The 17,847-nt window shown below is 39.4% G+C and overlaps 1 protein-coding gene across 1 annotated transcript in view; it reads right to left on the bottom strand.

Annotated features, from left to right (window-relative positions):
• The window catches only part of HYDIN (HYDIN axonemal central pair apparatus protein), a 431,085-nt gene that overhangs the window by 148,904 nt on the left and 264,334 nt on the right, over nucleotides 1-17,847 (bottom strand). The window lies entirely within an intron of this gene.

The raw sequence follows: 17,847 nt of genomic DNA, 5'->3' as shown, positions 1-17,847 counted from the left end.
TTGCCCCTGAAGTGACTTCCTACAGAGAGTTTTGCTGCAAGGTGAGTAGTAGAGGGATGTGCCCAGAATTTACCTCGAAGCTCTCCAGAGGGATTTCCGTGAGAAATGACCACTTCTATAAAAGTTCCAGAAGGTGTCTCCACTGCTACATGCTCTTAGAAAGGCTGCCGAACAGGTGGGCTGTGAAATCTCCCTTATAATCAGCTTCAAAGCTCTTCAGAAATATTTTCAAAACAGGACAGTTTTTTTTTTTGAAAAGGAGAGTGTAAAACTATCTTTATTCACAGTTGACATATTCTGTTTTTGCATTTTAATTTTTTGAATTTTTATTGTAGTATAGTTCATTTAATGTGTTGTGTTAGTTTCTGGTGTACAGCAAAGTGAATCAGTTTTACATACTTGGATATCCATACTTTTTTAGATTCTTTTCCAGTATAGGTCATTACAGAGTACTGAGAAGAGTTCCCTGTGCTATACAATAAGTCCTGATTAGTTATCTATTTTACATATAGTAGTGTGTATTTGAAAACAGGACAGTTTTTAAAGTCAATTTCTTTTAATGTCTGGCCTTCAGTAGACAGAGCTAGCTTTGGGGGGGTAATTAATACAAACATGTGGATAAATCAGATCACTATACAAAGCAAGCAGACATCATCCTAACTCAGGTTCAGATATGCACTGATAACTTTCCACTGACTTCTTTAGAAGCCAGCTTAGTTCACAGTGAATATCTAAAAGTCTGATGCCCTCCACTGAATTTTGAGACATTGGGAAGATGCCTTAAAAAGAATGAATCTTATAATAAGGTAACTAGAGTTTTTCTATAATAACATAAAAGCCGTATAAGAAGTTTTATAACACTCAAAATTGAAATGAAAAACAGCCCAATTCATTTCTCTAGGGGGTAACAAATATCTCAGGAAATTGGACTAAACTGAACTGCAAATAGAAGCAGACTACGTGATCCCTAACATGGTGATCACTTTTTTTTTTTGTGGTACGCGGGCCTCTCACTGTTGTGGCCTCTCCCGTTGCGGAGCACAGGCTCCGGATGCGCAGGCTCAGTGGTCATGGCTCACGGGCCCAGCCGCTCAGCGGCATGTGGGATCTTCCCGGACCGGGGCACGAACCCATGTCCCCTGCATCGGCAGGCGGACTCAACCACTGTGCCACCAGGGAAGCCCATGGTGATCACTTTTAAGTTAAATATGAAGAGAGTGAAAGGTCTCCCTCTTCTTGGATTTAAGTCACTTGAAGGCTCACTACAAAGACAGGAACTTGTTTCTGGAAGCTCAGACTTGAGACATGGTGTGCAGCCCTCCCATTAGTCCCAGAGGCTAATCTGATCCCCTGGTCAGATAAATTAGCTGGCCTATCACAGCAGGAGAGGAGATTCTAGATGGATGGGCTATGGGAGGCCTGGGTGATGGAGGGCCTGGGGGGCTTCCAGGGGCAGCAGCATAGAGGATAAGCAGGTCTGCTGGGGGTCAACTTCACACTGTTCTCTTTCATAAGGGGCTTCAAATTTACCAATAATGTTACATTTATAATGGGGGTGATAAGACGCGGATGTTCAATTCATTATTATTCTTAAGCTATGCACATGTGTTATACACACTTTTGCCTGCATGATGTAATTTCACAATAAAACAAGAGTGGATGTCAAGGAACACTGTGGAGTGAGAAAGGGCCTCAACTCGGTAATGAAATCATCACTGAACTTCCAGAGAGGCAGTTTCAGCTAAGTGAGGGGCCAAAAGCCAGCTTAAGTCAAATTAGGGAGTGAGAGGGGTGACTAGTGTATTGTTTTCTTCTGTTTCCTTGTACAGAGATGGTGATGATGCAAGAGGATTAAGAGAAGGGCTATCAAAGACGTGGAGCACTTGTACCAAGGGCAAAGGTCTAGAGAGCTTACATCCCAAAAGATATATATATATATATTTTCCTTTTTCTCTCTTTGTGAGTGTGTATGTGTATGCTTCTGTGTGTGATTTTGTCTCTATACCTTTGCTTTTACCATTTGTTCTAAGGTTACCATTCATTCTAGGGTTCTGTTTGTCCTTTTATTCTTTTTTTTTTTTTTAAGTATAGTTCTTAGCACTTGTTATCATTGGTGGATTTGTCTTTTTGGTTTGGTTGCTCTTTTCTTTCTTTTTTTTATTACTTTTAAATTTTTAACAATTTTTGAAAAAATTTTTAAAATAATTTTTTATTTTAATAACTTAATACTCTTTCTCCATCCCTCCCTCCCTCCCTCCCTCCCTTCCTCTCGCTCTCTCTCTCTCTCTCTCTCTCAGTATCTCTCTCCCCACCCCGCCTCTCTCTTTCTTTCATTCTTTTTAAGTATAGTTCTTAGCACTTGTTATCATTGGTGGATTTGTCTTTTTGGTTTGGTTGCTCTTTTCTTTCTTTTTTTTATTACTTTTAAATTTTTAACAATTTTTAATTTTATTTATTTTATTTTTTTATTTTTTTTATTAAAAAATTTTTTTTTATTTATTTTTATCCTTTTCTTCTGAGCCGTGTGTCTGACAGGGTCTTGGTGCTCTGGCTGGTGTCTGGCCTGTGCCTCTGAGGTGGGAGAGCTGAGTTCAGGATATTGGTCCACAAGAGACCTCCTGGCTCCACGTAACATCAAATGACAAAAGCTCACCTAGAGATCTCCATCTCAATGCTAAGACCCAGCTCCACTCAATGACCAGCAAGCTACAGTGCTGGACACCCTATGCCAAACAACTAGAAAGACAGGAACACAAGTCCACCCATTAGCAGAGAGGCTGCCTAAAATCATAATAAGGGCACAGACACCACAAACCAAACCACTGGATGTGGTCCTGCCCACCAGAAAGAAGATCCATCCTCACCCACCAGAACACAGAGACCAGTCCCCTCCACCAAGAAGCCTACAAAATCCACTGAACCACCCTTACCCACTGGTGGCAGACACCTAAAACAATGAGAACTATGAACCTGCAGCCTATGAAAAGAAGACCCCAAACACAGTAAGTTAAGCAAAATGAGAAGACAGAGAAACACACAGCAGGTGAAGGAGCAAGGTAAAAACCCACCAGACCAAACAAATGAAGAGGAAATAGCCAGTCTACCTGAAAAAGAATTTTGTAATGATAGTAATGATAGAGTAATGATATCATTACAGAGTAATGATAGTAAAGATGATCCAAAATCTTGGAAATAGAATGGAGAAAATACAAGAAACGTTTAACAAGGACCAAGAAGAATTAAAGAGCAAACAAACAATGATGAACAACACAATAAATGAAACTAAAAATTCCCTAGAAGGAATCAATAGCAGAATAACTGAGGCAGAAGAACAGATAAGTGACCTGGAAGATAAAATAGTGGAAATAACTACCACAGATCAGAAAAAAGAAAAAAGAATGAAAAGAATTGAGGACAGTCTCAGAGACCTCTGGGACAACATTAAATGCACCAACATTCGAATTATAGGGGTCCCAGAAGAAGAAGAGAAAAAAGAAAGGGACTGAGAAAATATCTGAAGAGATTAGAGTTGAAAACTTCCCTAATATGGGAAAGTAACTAGTCAATCAAGTCCAAGAAGCACAGAGAGTTCCATGCAGGATAAATCCAAGGAGGAATACACCAAGAAACATGTTAATTAAACTACCAAAAATTAAATACAAAGAAAAAATGTTAAAAGCAGCAAGGGAAAAGCAACAAATAACATAAAGGGAATTTACAATAAATGCTGAAGGAACTTCTCTAGGCAGGAAACACAAGAGAAGGAAAACACCTACAACAACAAACCCAAAACAATTAAGAAAATGGTAATAGGAACACACATATCGATAACTACTGTAAATGTAAATGGATTAAATGCTCCAACCTAAAGACACAGACTGGCTGAATGGATACAAAAACAAGACCCGTACATATGCTGTCTAGAAGAGACACACTTCAGACCTAAGGACACATACAGACTGAAAGTGAGGGGATGGAAAGAGATATTCCATGCAAATGGAAATCAAAAGAAAGCTGGAGCAGAAATTCTCATATCAAACAAAATAGACTTTAAAATAAAGACTATTACAAGAGACAAAGAGGGACACTACAGAATGATCAAGGGATCAATCCAAGAAGAAGATATAACAATTGTAAACATTTATGCCCCCAACATAGGAGCACCTTAATACATAAGGCAAATGCTAACAGCCATAAAAGGGGAAATGGACAGTAATACAGTAATAGTAGGGGACTTTAACACCCCACTTTCACCAATGGACAGATCATCCAAAGTGAAAATAAATAAGGAAAATAAAGCTTTAAATGATACATTAAACAAGACGGACTTAACTGATATTTATAGGACATTCCATCCAAAAACAACAGTGTACACTTTCTTCTCAAGTGCTCATGGAACATTCTCCAGGATAGATCATATCTTGGGTCACATATCATGCCTCGGTAAATTTAAGAAAATCGAAATTGTATCAAGTATCTATTCCAACCACAACACTACGAGACTAGATATCAATTAGAGGAAATAATCTGTGAAAAATACAAACACATGGAGGCTAAACAATACACTACTAAAATAACCAAGAGATCACTGAAGAAATCAAATATGAAATAAAAGAATACCTAGAAACAAATGACAATGAAAACACGACGACCCAAAACGCAGCAAAAGTAGTTCTAAGAGGGAAGTTTATAGCAATACAATCCTACCTGAAGAAACAAGAAACATCTTAAATAAACAACCTAACCTTACACCTAAAGCAATTAGAGAAAGAAAAATCCAAAGTTAGCAGAAGGAAAGAAATCATAAAGATCAGATCAGAAATAAATGAAAAAGAAATGAAGGAAACAATAGCTAAGATCAATAAAACAAAAAGCTGGTTCTTTGAGAAGATAAACAAAATTGATAAACCATTAGCTGGACTCATCAAGAAAAAAACGGAGAAGACTCAAATCAACAGAATAAGAAATGAAAAAGGAGAAGTAATAACTGACACTGCAGAAATACAAAGGATCACGAGAGACTACTACAAGCAACTATATGCCAATAAAATGGACAACCTCGAAGAAATGGACAAATTCTTAGAAAAGCACAACCTTCCGAGACTGAACCAGGAAGAAATAGAAAATATAAGCAGACCAATCACAAGCACTGAAATTGAAACTGCGATTAAAAATCTTCCACCAAAAAAAAACCCAGGACCAGATGGCTTCACAGGAAAATTCTAAACATGAAAACATTCAGAGAAGAGCTAACACCTATCCTTCTCAAACTCTTCCAAAATATAGCAGAGGGAGGAACACTCCCAAACTCATTCTATGAGGCCACCATCACCCTGATACCAAACCAGACAAAGACGTCACATAAAAAGAAAACTACAGGCCAATAACACTGATGAATAAAGATGCAAAAATCCTCAACAAAATACTAGCAAACAGAATCCAACAGCACATGAAAAGGATCATACACCATGATCAAGTGGGGTTTATCCCAGGAATGCAAGGATTCTTCAATATATGCAAATCGATCAATGTGATACACCATATTAACAAACTGAAGGATAAACACCATATGATCATCTCAACAGATGCAGAGAAAGCTTTCGACAAAATTCAACACCCATTTATGATGAAAACCCTCCAGAAAGTGGGCAAAGAGGGAACTTACCTCAACATAATAAAGGCCATATATGACAAACCCACAGCCAACATCATTCTCAATGGTGAAAAACTGAGACCATTTCCACTAAGATCAGGAACAAGACAAGGTTACCCACTCTCACCACTATTATTCAACATAGTTTTGGAAGTTTTAGCCACAGCAATCAGAGAAGAAAAAGAAATAAAAGGAATCCAAATCGGAAAAGAAGTAGTAAAGCTGTCACTGATTGCAGATGACATGATACTATACACAGAGAATCCTAAAGATGCCACCAGAAAACTACTAGAGCTAATCAATGAATTTGGTAAAGTAGCAGGATACAAAATGAATGCACAGAAATCTCTTGCATTCCTATACACTAATGATGAAAAATATGAAAGAGAAATTAAGGAAACAATCCCATTTACCACTGCAACAAAAAGAATAAAAAAGCTAGGAATAAACCTACCTAAGGAGGGTAAAGACCTGTACTCAGAGAACTATAAGATGCTGATGAAAGAAATTAAAGATGATACAAACAGATGGAGAGATATACCATGTTCTTGGATTGGAAAAATCAACATTCTGAAAATGACTATATTACCCAAAGCAATGTACAGATTCAGTGCAATCCCTATCAAACTACCAATGGCATTTTTCACAGCACTAGAACAAAAAATTTCACAATTTGTATGGAAACACAAATGACCCCGAATAGCCAAAGCAATCTTGAGAAAGAAAAACGGAGCTGGAGGATTCAGGCTCCCAGACTTCAGACTATACTACAAAGCTATAGTAATCAAGACAGTATGGTACCGGCACAAAAACAGGAATATAGATCAATGAAACAGGATAGAAAGCCCAAAGACAAATGCATGCACATACAGTCACCTTATTTAAAAAAATTTTTTTTTTTTGCGGTACGTGGGCCTCTCACTGTTGTGGCCTCTCCCGTTGTGCAGCACAAGCTCCGGACGCACAGGCCCAGCGGCCATGGCTCACGGGCCCAGCCGCTCCGTGGCATGTGGGATCTTCCCGGACCAGGGCATGAACCCATGTCCCCTGCATCGGCAGGCGGACTCCCAACCACTGCGCCACCAGGGAAGCCCCAGTCACATTATTTTTGATAAAGGAGGCAAGAATATGCAATGGAGAAGACAGCCTCTTCAATAAGTGGTGCTGGGAAAACTGGACAGTTACATGTGAAAGAATGAAATTAGAACACTCCCAACACCATACACAAAAATAAACTCAAAATGGATCAAAGACCTAAATGTAAGGCCAGACACTATCAAACTCTTAGAGGAAAACATAGGCAGAACACTCCATGACATAAATCACAGCATGATCCTTTTGGACCCACCTCCTAGAGAGATGGAAATAAAAACAAACATAAACAAATGGGACCTAATGAAATGTAAAAGCTTTTGCACAGCAAAGGAAAACATAAACAAGATGAAAAGACAAGCCTCAGAATGGGAGAAAATATTTGCAAATGAAGCAACTGGCAAAGGATTAATCTCCAAAATTTACAAGCAGCTCATGAAGCTCAATATCTAAAAAACAAACAACCCAATCCAAAAATGGGCAGAAGACCTAAATAGACATTTCTACAGAGAAGATATATAGATTGCCAACAAACACACGAAAGGATGCTCAACATCACTAATCATCAGAGAAATGCAAAGCAAAACTACAATGAGGCATCACCTCCCACCAGTGAGAATGGCCATCATCAAAAAATCTACAAACAATAAATCCTGGAGTGGGTGTGGAGAAAAGGGAACCCTCTTGCACTGCTGGTGGAAATGTAAATTGATACAGCCACTATGGAGAACAGTATGGAGGTTCCTTAAAAAAACTAAAAATAGAAGCACCATACGATCCAGCAATCGCCCTACTGGGCATATACCCTGAGAAAACCATAATTCAAAAAGAGTCAAGTACCAAAATGTTCATTGCAGCTCTATTTACAATAGCCAGGACATGGAAGCAACCTAAGTGTCCATCGACAGATGAATGGATAAAGAAGATGTGGCACATATATACAGTGGAATATTATTCAGCCATAAAATGAAACGAAATTGAGTTATTTCTAGTGAGGTGGACGGACATAGATTCTGTCATACAGAGTGAAGTAAGTCAGAAAGAGAGAAACAAATACTGTATGCTAACACATATATATGGAATCAAAAAAAAAAAAAGGTTCTGAAGAACCTAGGGGGAGGACAGGAATAAAGATGCAGACGTAGAGAATGCACTTGAGGATACAAGGAGGGGGAAGGGTAACCTGGGAAAAAGTGAGAGAGTGGCATGGACATATATACACTACCAAATGTAAAATAGATAGCTAGTGGGAAGCAGCCACATAGCACAGGGATATCAGCTCAATGCTTTGTGACCACCTAAAAGGGTGGGATAGGGAGGGTGGGAGCGAGAGGCAGGAGCGAGGAGATATGGGGATATATGTATATGTATAATTGATTCACTTTGTTATAAAGCAGAAACTAACAGACCATTGTAAAGCAATTATACTCCAATAAAGGTATTAAAAAAGAAATGGGCAGAATACCTGAATAGACGTTTTTCCAAAGAAGACATGCAGATTGCCAGCAGGCACATGAAAAGATGCTCAACATCACTAATCATTAGGGAAATTCAAATCAAAACCACAATGAGATATCACCTCACACCTGTCAGAATGGTTATCATTAAAAAAGAACACAAATAACAAATGTTGCAAAGGATGTGAAGAAAAGGGAACCTTCAAATACTGTTGGTGGGAACATAAATTGGTGCAGCCACTGCAAAAAACAGTATGGAGGTTTCTCAAGAAATTAAAAATAGAACTATCATATGACCCAGCAATTCCATTCTTGGGTATATATGGAAAAAAAACCCATTAATTTGAAAAGATACATGCACCCCAATGTTCATAGCAGCATTATTTATAACTGCCAAGATATGGAAGCAACGTAAGTGTCCATCAACAGATTAGTGGATAAAGAAGATGTGGTATATATGTACAATGGAATATTACTCAGCAATAGAAAAAGAAGGAAATTTTGCTATTTGCAACAACATGGATGGACTTGGAGAACATTATGCTACATGAAATAAGTCACACAGAGAAAGACAAATGCTGTATGACATCACATATGGGGAATGTAAAGAATACAACAAACTAGTCAATATAACAAAAAAGAAACAGACTCACAGATGTACAGAACAAATTAGTGGTTACCAGTGGGGAGAGGGAAGAGGGGAGGGGCAATATTGGGGTAGGGGATTAAGAGGTAGAAACTATTATGTTATAAAATAAGAATAAAAAAATAACAAAAATAAGAAACGTATAAAATAAGCTAAAAGGATATATTGTACAACATGGAAAATATAGCTAATATGTTATAATAACTATAAATGGAGCATAACCTTTAAAATCGTGAACCACTATACTGTACACCTGCAACTTACACAATAATGTACATCAACTATACTCCAATAAAAAGTAAGTAATATAAAAAAAAGAATTTGTGTAAGTTTGGAATAATTATTTGTTCCTTGAATACTTGGAAAAACTTGCCTTTGTCGATCAGAACTAGTGTTTTATTACAGAAGGACTTGAAGCTATTTATTCAATTTCTTCAGTGATTAAAAGACCATTTGGATTTTTTTTAAACATCTTTATTGGAGTATAATTGCTTTACAATGGTGTGTTACTTTCTGCTTTATAACAAAGTGAATCAGCTATACATATACATATGTCCCCATATCTCCTCCCTCTTGCATCTCCCTCCCTCCCATCCTCCCTATCCCACCCCTTTAGGTGGTCACAAAGCACCAAGCTGATCTCCCTGTGCTATGCAGTCGCTTCCCACTAGCTATCGGTGTTACACTTGGTAGTGTACATATGTCCATGCCACTTGGGATAAAGATGCAAGACCTACTAGAGAATGGACTTGAGGACACGGGGAGGGGGAAGGGTAAGCTGGGATTTTTTTTTTTAAGTTAGTTTTGATAAGTTGTATTTTTCTAAGATTTTATTCGTTTTATCCAATTTTTCAAATTTTTGCCATAAAGTTACTCATGAAAATTTCATCTTTTTAATATCTGCTGCAACTGTAGTTATATCATTTGTGTATTCCTAGTAATGGTTGTGTCTTTTTTTTTTTCTTTATCAGTCTTGCCTGAATTTGTTGATTTTATTAATAGTCTCTTCAAACAGTCAACTCCTGGCTTTGTTGATTCTTTGTATTTTATTTAATTTTCTCTTTCATTAATTTCTGGTCATACATTCAATATTTCCTTCTGTCTTTTTTTTGGCTATATTTGTTTATTTACTTACCCAACTTTTATAGCTGTGAAGGTTCAAATCAATTTTCAGCCTCCTTTCTTTTGTAACATAAGCATCTAAAGTAGGGCTTGTCAATGGTAGCGCTATCAATATTTCGAATGGATAATTCTTTGTTGTTGGGGGCTGTCCTGTGTATTGAAAAATACTTAGTAGCAACCCTGGCCTCTACCCACTAGAAGCCAGTAGCTCCCCTTGGTTATGATGATGCCGATGCCGATGATAATAATAATAATAATAATAATAATAAAAATAATAATAATAATGTCTCCAGACATTGCCAAATGTCCCCTGGGGGGCAAAATTGCCTTCAGTTGGGAACCACTGACTTAAGACTACAGATTTTCATTTAAGTCCACTTTAGCTTCTGCTGAGAAAACTGGACAGCTACATGTAAAAGACTGAAATTAGAACATTCTCTTAACACCATACTCAAAAATAAACTCAAAATGGATCAAAGACCTAAATGTAAGGCCAGACACTATAAAACTCTTAGAAGAAAACATAGGCAGGACACACTCTCTGACATAAATCACAGCAAAATCTTTTTGCACACACCTCCTAGAGTAATGAAAATAAAAACAAAAGTAAACAAATGGGAGCTTGTTAAACTTAAAAGCTTCTGCACAACAAAGGAAACCATAAACAAAACGAAAAGACAACCCACAGAATGGGAGAAAATATTTGACAACAAAGTGACCAACAAGGGATTAATCTCCAAAGTATACAAACAGCTCATGCTGTTTGTATGTCAAAAAAACAAACAATCCAACCAAAACATGGGCAGGAGATCTAAATAGACATTTCTCCAAAGAAGACATACAGATGGCCAAAAACAGCACATGAAAAGATGCTCAACATCACTAACTATTAGAGAAATGCAAATCAAAACTACAATGAGGTATCATCTCACACCAGTCAGAATGGTCATTATCAAAAAGTCTACAAACAATAAATGCTGGAGACGGTGTGGAGGAAAGGGAACCCTCCAACACTGTTGGTGGGAATGTAAATTGGTACAACCACTATGGAGAACAGTATGGAGGTTCCTTAAAAAACTAAAAATAGAACTACTGAACTTCCCTGGTGTACAGTGGTTAAGAATCCGCCTGCCAATGCAGGGGACACGGGTTCAAGCCCTGGTCCAGGAAGATCCCACATGCCACGGAGCAACTAAGCCCCGTGCATCACAACTACTGAGCCTGTGCTCTAGAGCCCGTGAGCCACAAATGCTGAGCCCACATGCCACAACGACTGAAGCCTGCACACCTAAAGCCTGCGCTCCACAACAAGAGAAGCCACCACAATGAGAAGCCCGCACACCACAACAAAGAGTAGCCAACGCTCGCTGCAACTAGAGAAAGCCTGTGTGCAGCAATGAAGACCCAACACAGCCAAAAATAAATAAGTTTATTTTTAAAAAAAGTATGTGCCAATAGATGATTATAAAATTACCAAATAAGTTCATAATTAAAAATAAATAAATAAAAATAGAACTACTATATGATACAGCAGTCCCACTCCTAGGCATATATCTGGAGAAAACCATATTTCGAAAGGATACATGCACCCCAATGTTCATTGCAGCACTACTTACAACAGCCAAGACATGGAAGCAACCTAAATATCCATCAACAGAGGAATGGATAAAGAAGATGTGGTACATATATACAATGGAATATTACTCAGCCATAAAAAAGAACACAATAATGCCATTTGCAACAACATGGATGGACCCAGAGATTATCATACTAAGTGAAGTCAGACAGAGAAAGACATATCATATGATATCACTCATATGTGGAATCTAATTTTAAAAGAATGAACTCATTTACAAAACAGAAATAGACTTACAGATATTGAAACCAAACTTATGGCTACCAAAGGGGAAGAATGGGGTGGGGGGGGGAGGGATAAACCAGGAGCTTGGGATTAACATACACAAACTAGTATATATAAGATAGATAACCAACAAGGACCTGCTGTATAGCACAGGAAACTCTACTCAATATTTTGTGATAGCCTATATGAGAAAAGAATCTGAAAAAGAATGAAAATATGTATATGTATAACTGAATCACTTTGCTGTATACCTGAAATTAACACAACATTGTAAATCAACTATAATCCAATAAAAATTTTTAGAAGTCCACTTCAGTTTCATTACCACTGATTTTTTTCATCATCATTCAATCTTAAGTATTTCCTAATTTTCATTGTGATTTTTTTCACCCATAGGTTATTCAGAAGTGTATTTTAAAATGTCTATGTTCTTCTTGTTTGTTTTTAAATATATATTTGTTATTGATTTCTAACATTAACAGATTTGTTGAGATTTGCTTTAAGCCCTAGTATATGGTAATTTTTCATAAGTGTTCCATAGGGCTGGAAGAGTTTTTTCTTAATGGAGTGTTCTACATATATTATATGGAGCCTGTTAATTGTGTTCGAATTGTCTGTAGGAGAGCTGTCCAACAGAACTTTCTACAGTGACTGACATGGCCTGTATCTGTGCTGTTCAATACAACAGCCACAAGCCACATGTGGTTACTGGGCACTTAAAATGTGGCTAGTGTTACTAAGGAGCTACATTTTTAATTTAAAAAGTTAAAAAAAAATTTAAATAGCTACATGAGGTTTGGTGGCTACTACATGCGGCAATGTAAGCTATATAGTCTTGCTGATTTTCTGTCTGCTCGAGAGAGTGTTATTAAAGATAGGGGATTTGATTTGCTTTATGTATTTTGAAGTTATGTTTTGAGATGTATGAAGTTTAGGATTATTATATCTTTCTGGTGAACTGACCTAGTAACCTTCTTGACCTCTGGTAATGCTTTTTTGTTTTAAAGTCCATTTTTGGTTACCAGGGGGAAAGGTGGGGGAGGGATAAACTGGGAGACTGGGATTGACATATACGCACTACTATATAGAAAACAGATAACTAATAAGGACCTACTGTATAGCACAGGGAACTCTACTCAGTACTCTGTAATAACCTATATGGGAGAAGAATCTAAAAAAAGTATATATATATATATATGTATATATATATATATATATGTATATGTATAACTGATTCACTTTGCTGTACAGCAGAAAATAACACAACATTGTAAATCAACTATACTCTGATAAAAATTTTTAAAAATTGAAGTCTATTTTAACTGATGTTTCATAGCTTCCTCAGAACTCCCTCCATTATATGCCTGTTCTATCTTTCCCCATCCTTTTATGTTACTGTATCCTTATTTTTCAGGTATCTCTTTTAAAAATAATTGTGAGTAAAATCCAGAAGCACAATCATTTTCTTAGTTTTATTTACAGTGATTTCAATTACCGATACATTTGGATTTATTTTATCATCTTATTTTGTAATTTTTGTTTATTTATTTTTGTGTTTCTTTTCCATGTCACTCCTTCCCCTAATTTTTTATTTATTTTGGATTGACTATATTTTTCCCCTTCACTTTTTTTCTTCTTCTAGTAATAAAATACTTTTACTTCTTTTCTTTACTTAAATGTATGTTTAAAGCTTACCTTTTCCCTCTTCTGGAACAACTCAAAGACCTAAAATCTTTCATTTCTCCCCTTCCATACTATACAGTATTTCAGTCCTACATTAATATTCTACATTATTATTTTATGTAGTTAATGGTATTTTAATTTTACCCATAATATACCATTTTCTTAGTTCAGAAATCCTTCTTGCATCTCAGACATATGTCTGAGATAATTTTCCTTCTTCCTTAAGTATACCCAGTAGAAGTGCCTTTAATGAGCCTGCTTCCCCTTAGATAATGACCTGCTCTTCTGTTGATAATGACCTCTTGCAGTTCTGTTAGTCTAAGGACTACCATTTCTGTTGACTCTGGTCCATGGTAGCCCATGTCACTCTCTCTTAATCACTTACTTTAAACCCTTCCAAGGCTTTTCACTACATTTTGAAAAAAATCAAACTCCTCAGCATGGCCTACAACACCGGACCTGACCTGGCCCTGCAGAATTTTCCAGTCATATTGCTACCATTTCCCTGACTCATGGGCTTCTGATACCATGACCTTTTTACTCTTCAAATGTTTATTCATGTATTTACTAATTTAATTTTTTTAAATTAAAGACTGTTATGCGCTGAATCGGTCCCCTTTGAAATACTATGTTGAAGTTCTAACCCCCAGTACTTCTGCACTACTGCTCAGTGAATATTCTTAAGGTCAACTTCCCCTCAACCCTCAGCCATACATGACTCAGAAAAGCAGGTCACATAACACCTTGAGTTGGTAAGGGAGGCCACAGAAGTTCTGGTTAAGACTCTCATCCCTTGTCCCTTCAGGCCTCTGCTACCTTTCTTCATCTCATCTAGACTAATCCTTTAGGTGTGCTACTTCCTGCCAGCATCAGCTTATGGTGATTTGTTACAGCAGCAATAGGAAACTAATACAGGCGAGGGGGATAGCCCCTGTTTGCACTGGATTCATTCTTTGGGCTGTTAAACTGTCATTCTGGCTCAAGTACAAGCAGGGGGAGAGTTAGGGAAGAAAGGGGGTGGGAGGGGCATAAGAACTTGACTTGGCACTTTGCCTGAGGACAGCTGTGGCCACTTCTGTTCCCTCTTTTGACCCTTTTTGCTCCCTCATCAGAACTGCTTTCCCTCTAGACCCCAGGCTCCATGCTCGCTTTTGTCTCTTAACCAAACTTCTCTGGGAGGTGGAAAAAAAAAAATACAACTGCAGAAGCTTGAAGGCTTCTGAGAGGTGCAGGGCCTGTGGGGAAGACAGAGGGATATTTATTGAAGGGACAGAAGCTCAAGCTAGCAAGAGACACCTGCGGCCCTCAGACCCCGTGAGGCCTCTCTGTGTCCTGAAATGGCTTCTGACTAATTCCAGGAGATGTTTCCAAGCCACCTCCGGGATTCTGCTTCTCAAATAGGTCCTGTATTAGCATTACAGGGGTGCCAATCCACTCAATTTCCTCAATAAAGGAATGGTCGTAACACCTGACACTTACTGAGCATTTATTATATGACACACAGATCCAAGAGCTCTGCAGTAGGGGCTGAGACAATCCTCACCACATCCGTATGTGGGAGATGCCGTTATAATCACCCTCATTTCAGACAAGGAAGCTGAGGCTCAGGGACCCTCAGCCATCCATCAGGGTCACATGGGGCAGGTGGCTGAGTAGAAGGCTGCCTTAGAGGCCAGGCTCTTAGCACACTGAGCAGCCCTGGAAGGCTGGGGTGCAAGGATGCCCAGTGCCTGACCCATGGGATTCAATATAATTATTATTTTTTTTGAAAGAAAAATAAAGAACCATGTTTTATTTTCCCCCTAAACATCTTTGTTTCCTTGATTGGGCCCTTGGGCAAAGCAGAGGCCTGTTCTTGAGCATGGGTCTGGGCTTACCTGGCTGCAGGGAGGAGTGGTGGGGAAGACAGAGGGCACTCTGGGCCTGGCCCTCCTGACCACACACAGACTGTGGCCTTTGAGGGCCTGGCTTCAGCCTTGATGAATGTGGCCTGGTACAGGAAAGGAATTTTCTAACCTTCAGAAGGAAAAGGGGCTGAGTCCATCAGGTTGGTGTCTAAGGACCCTATGGTTCCAACACTTTAGGATCCTGGGGAGTGCTTCACTTAGCAGCACTTGGTGAGAAGGAATGGAGAAGAAGGGACCCTTTGAGACCTGAAAACAGCCACCAAGTTCAGATTTTTCTTTCATGTGTTATCTCAAAGACACATGCACTTTATAAACATTTAGTGCTCACAGCAAGTCTTTTCGGTTTCCGCATTATCCCCATTTTACAGGTAAGTAAGCCAGGGCACGGGGTCATGTGTTTAGGACAGAGCTGGGATTCTAACCAGCCATGTCTGATTCCACAGCCCAGGACCTCAACTACCACTGATACCATGTCTTTAAAAAGTTCCACTTTCAAAGCAAGAGAAGTTGAGGGGTGATGAAGAGACAGACAGAAGCATCCAGGCGATAAGGACCCTCCACTCCACTTCCAGCCCTTCCACCCTCCTCTTCCAATCACAATATTGGACAACTGATGCTCATCACAAAAAAATCAGTGTGAGAACAACACATGTTCCTTTGCTGTCAGGCTGGGCTCCCTTAGGCTCTTGAATTTGGTTTATTTATAATCTGATTCGGAAGCAAAAAGGCAAAGCTGTCCTTGGGGACCACGCGGCTCACATGCTCCAAGTTCTAACATCGCCTCAGCTTGCAGCTCTGAGTCTGGGCATAGACGCCAGCTGAGCCAGCATCTGCTTGGTTCTCTCTGGTCTCTTAAAAGCAAAGCCTGGTTTCAGTGTCGGCCTCCCTGTGCTCCCGTTTCACACAGATGCCACAAAGCATCGTGCTCTTATCCGGCTAAGCAGTTAGGCCGAAGAAAGGGCACGTTTCTGCAGTGCTGTTGTGCCGGCAGCCATGCCCAGCCCTGATATGTCCTCCCAGCTTCCTCATTACTTGCGTACGTATGAGCGCGTGGACTGTTATCTATCAAACTCAGTCCAGAACTCTGTCATGCACGTGGACTCGCGTGGATGAGTGGGTTTCTAAGGCAATGACTGGCTTAGGGAGTGCTTACCTAACACGCTTGCCCACTTTACTTCTCTCTTTGTTCTTATGTGTGACATGAGGGCCAACTTGGAACCAAAAATATGCTCAAACAAGAGAGATGCTTTGAATGTCTGAGTCAGAATTCCCTACAAAATCACACACACACACACACACACACACACACACACACACACACACAAACAAACATGCACACTCACTCCCAAATGCACAGACATGCATGTACACATGCACATGCACACACACACGTGTGATGTATACGTGTTGTGACAGGCAGGAATGTTGAGAGTCTAGGCCTCCTCATATCCTGCCTAATAAAAGAAGAAAACTTCTTTTATCTTTTGTTTCTTTTACTAGTTGTGAGGCTTAGAAGAATTCTGACTAGAAAAGAAAGGTTCGTGTTGGTATATCTGATAAAAGTGACCTTTAGCCAATGAGTGGTTCATGTTTTTCTGACGGGCTGCACAGACAGAGCCTGTCTAGACAGCAAGTGGCATTGTTTTTTCTCTTCAAGGTGATATTTATGCCTTGAACCTTTCCATTTGGCAGGTGCCAGGAAGCCAACAGAAAAGAGTGTTAAACCAGTTATGAAATGACTCTCCTCTCACTACAAACACCAGGGGCAGGGAGAGCAGTTGATTAACTAGAAAATACCTTTTGAGGACTGTGCTATGGACTGTGCTGGGCCCTGGGATCCAGAGGCAACAGAACAGATGTGCTCCCTAGTCTCATGGGGATTAAGCACCAGCTAGGAAGTTGACCATTAGCCGTAGCTGCAAATGTGATGAGTCACCAAGGAGATAGGCTACTGGTGCCTATAACAGGGGACCTTGGGTAGGGCAGGGTCTCGGAGAAGGCTTCCTGGGGAAGGAGGTTTAAGCTGAAGATTTAGTGAGGCAGCAGGGCTAACTAGGTGAGGAGAGTGGACAGTGTCCAACAGAGAGAGGGCAGTTAGACAGCAAACCACCACTCGGCAGGAAAGAGGCCAGCATGGTGGGTAAACAGAAAGAAGTCAGTATGGTAAGGGGAGAGCAAAGTGAGAAGAAGCTGGAGAGGAATTCAGGGGCACCACAGGGGCAGCTGAGCCTTGAAGAACACAGTGAGTATTTTGTACTTTATCCCAAGAGGCATGGGCGTCCTTCAAAGCTGAAAACCAGGGCAGTGACACGCTCATCGCTTGTCTGCTGAGGGGGTGATGGACTGTGGCACAGGAGTGGAGGCAGAGAGCCCAGTCAGGGGCTGTCACAAGTGTCCAGGCAGGAGCAATCGGGGCTTCAACTAGG

The sequence above is a fragment of the Neophocaena asiaeorientalis genome, unplaced genomic scaffold (assembly GCF_003031525.2).
Source record: "Neophocaena asiaeorientalis asiaeorientalis breed wild unplaced genomic scaffold, Neophocaena_asiaeorientalis_V1.1 scaffold40, whole genome shotgun sequence".
NCBI lineage: Eukaryota > Metazoa > Chordata > Mammalia > Artiodactyla > Phocoenidae > Neophocaena > Neophocaena asiaeorientalis.
The sequence above is the reverse complement of the archived record's forward strand: the minus strand, read 5'-3'. Positions and strand labels throughout refer to the sequence as shown.